This window comes from Microtus pennsylvanicus, chromosome 5 (assembly GCF_037038515.1).
Source record: "Microtus pennsylvanicus isolate mMicPen1 chromosome 5, mMicPen1.hap1, whole genome shotgun sequence".
In the NCBI taxonomy this organism is placed as follows: domain Eukaryota; kingdom Metazoa; phylum Chordata; class Mammalia; order Rodentia; family Cricetidae; genus Microtus; species Microtus pennsylvanicus.
Genome location: NC_134583.1, coordinates 115,772,414 through 115,775,753, shown reverse-complemented (window position 1 = coordinate 115,775,753; position 3,340 = coordinate 115,772,414).

Below are 3,340 nucleotides of genomic sequence, written 5' to 3'. Positions count from 1 at the left end.
ATCCGGCCATTAGTGGACAGGGATTGATCCCAAACTCAGAACAGTTCTCACATATAAGGTTCTGTTGTCTCCAGGCCTTCTGACCACACCCCCTTTTGCCTAGTGAGAGGTTGCCCACTACCAGGTGGGCAATTATTAAAATGAACCTAATTGTATACTAAAAGATAATGTATTATTATCAGGTTGAATGAATTCTAAGTGTTGTCAGACTTGAGGGTCACAACCTGTGCTCCAAGTCAGGCCTGCCCACCCCTCTTTAATAAGTCGATTGAAAGAGCCAAAAATTAAAAGTGGAAAGGAGAAATAGGAGGTTTAGTCAAGTGGCCACATTGGGATGAGGAACAAAGAGATCCAGCAAAGCCCTCAAGTCATTTTTTTTTTTTTGGAATTTTTTCGAGACAGTGTTTCTCTGTAGCTTTTGTTGGTGCCTGTCCTGGAACTAGCTCTTTTAGACCAGGCTGGCCTCGAACTCACAGAGATTCGCCTGCCTCTGCCTCCCGAGTGCTGGGATTAAAGGCGTGCACCACCACCGCCTGGCTCAAGTCAACTTTTAAAGTCCTGAAGTGAGAGCAAAGTTAAAATAGAAGGCCAAGGATGTGCAGATCCAAGGAGTTCTGGCCAAGTTGTGTCCCACACACCAGTGACCCAGTTACCTGGGTTTCAGCCTTATCCAGTAAGGTGGCCTGAAAGGTTGGAACTGTGTGAGATCTCTTTGGGGAACACAGGTTCCCCCTCTGGCTGGTGTCCTCTACTTCTCAGTATGAGGGTGCTAGGGAAATCCCCATTGCTTTGGGGTCCACTATTTCCCTAGTTTGCTAGTCAGGCTAAGAGACACAAGTGTCTCTTCAGGATTACTTCATTTCTGGCAAACCCGCTATGCAAGCATTTTAGGAATGAGTTTGACATTAGAACTTTGATCACCGCAATTTACCTTCCCAGCAGACCGAAGGAATAAATAAATAAAGTAGTCAGTTCAGACCTCTGGGTAAGATGGTGGCCTGTACACTGCAACCCTGTGAAAGGCCAAGAAAAAGAATCTTCCAAAGACGGAGAGAAGGAGTTTGGAAATCCACAGAGGGAGTGGCACGGAGGTGGAGGGCAGAGAAACCAAAGGGCACGGCACAGAAAGAAGAAAAGCCAAGACAAGAACCGCTCCTGTCACTTGGTTCCCTGGAGTCATGAAGGGAAGAAGAAGCCTCCATCCAAAAGAGAAGTCGGTGGTCCTGATGAAAAGAGACTGGAGGTTCTACTTACAAGCCCACAACTCTCATGAGCCACAAATCCAGTTGTGGGTTGTGCTGAGAAAGCAACTTCTCGCTTCTCAGATGAAATGATCAACAGTGAAGAATTCTCTCTGTTCAGACGGCTATGTCTGACCATCTTGGAAGGAAACCCATGTCTAAAATGGAACTACTCCTAGAGTAAGATAGCAAGGGACATCCACAAGTCAGAGAGCTTGGATTCAATGTGCCAAAGCCCCAGGATGAGAGATAGTCTCTAGATGGTACTGTGGGAGACAGTAAGGGCCAGACACTGACAAGGCTTGATTTAGGCATTGAACAGGCCTCACTATGGAGTGGGATAGCCCTGAGCCTGAGGTCAGTGGATAGCTCAACCTGTGGAGCCGTCTAGATGCCATAAAGCTCACTGTTGTTTTCAAAAAGTCTGGTCAGCTGAAATGAACAATACTGTGTACATATCAAATAATTACATAAATACCTTCCATGTAAATGTCTTCGGCTCACTAGTATAAAGGTTCAGACTAGTTGATTGTGCTGAGGCGCTAGAACCATTAGAGGAAGAGCAAAATGCTTTCAGATGCAGGCACAGGCAGATATTCTGAGCAGAACTCCAGTGATTCCGGAAGTAATGCCAACCATTGGCGAACATGAACTTAAAAAAATCTTCTGCATAGCAAAGGAAACAACTGAGTGAAGAGACAGCCTGAGGAATGGGAGGAAATCATCTGTACATCTGGTAGAGGATTAATCCACAACACATGAAGCCTTAAAAAAAGAAACTAAGCAAGCCAAGCAACCCAATCAAGGAATGGAATGATGGAGTGAAGAAATAGTTTTCGAAAGACAAGACCCAAGTGATTAAGAAACACGAAAGTGTGTTCAAGCTCACTAGCCATCAGAGAAATGCGTGTTAAACCACCCCGAGTGTCCATCTTTCCCTGGTCAGAATGGCGGTCATCGAGAGAGCCAATAACAAATGCTGGCGAGGGTGCACACGAAGGGAACTCTTGCACACTGGTGCACTAGCACACCCACCGGAAAAACCAGTGTGGCGGTTCGCCCCGCCCCCACCAAACCCCTAAAAGTCAATCTTCTGTACAGCACAGGTGTATCACTTCTGGGTATTTACCCAAAGGGCTTCAGGCCAACATATCACACAGGTGATTAACGTCCACCACAGCACTATTCCAGATAGGCAAGTTATGGACACCAACCTAGGTGTCAAAACAGAGGCGCAGATAAAGGAAATGTGGGTATATACACAATGGAATGTTTGCCAGCCGCAAAGAAGAACATTATTATTTACAGGGAAATGGATGCAGTTGGGGATAATTATATTAAGTGAACTAAGCCAGTCTCAGAATGACAGGTATCATGTGCCCTCTGATATGTGGTTCCTAGATTTCCTATAGAAATGCAGAATATTGTCCACATACATTACACAGACGTGAAAGCAAAGCTGTCTGGGGGAGGAAAGGAGAGTGTCGGGAGTGAAGACGTGAGAGACAAGAAGGTGAGATGCATGCGGAGAAGCCGCTCAAGGTATGATATATAGTTGTATAAAAACGTCCTTATGTAACAGTACCAGGTACAGTGGATGTACAATGTGGGAATTTAAATACAAATCCAGCTATCTGTTGTCTCCAGAAACAACCCTGCCAGTAAAAAGACACCCACAGACTGAGAGGCAAAAGATAGGAGTCAACGTATTGAGCAAGCAGAAGCCCCAAAGAAGCTGATACAGCTGTTCTGATATCTCAAGCCAGTCAGAGGAGATGAGGAAGGTCACCACATAGCAATAAAGAGGATAATTCACCAAGAAGCTAGATATTTTCCCGACTTCATAAGACATACACTATGTTTAGCTTCTGTACTTCAGTCTCATCTTTAGGTCTCCCAAACTAAAAATCAACAAAGAAGTGGCAGAATTAAACTGTATCACAGACCAAATGGACTTAACAGATGTGTACATAATACTCCATCCAACAGAAACAGAACACATATTCTTTTTAGAAGACCAAAGAACCCTTTCAACGATAGGTCACATTTTAGATGATTAAACCACTCTTTAAAGATTGATTTTATTTTTTATGTGTAGG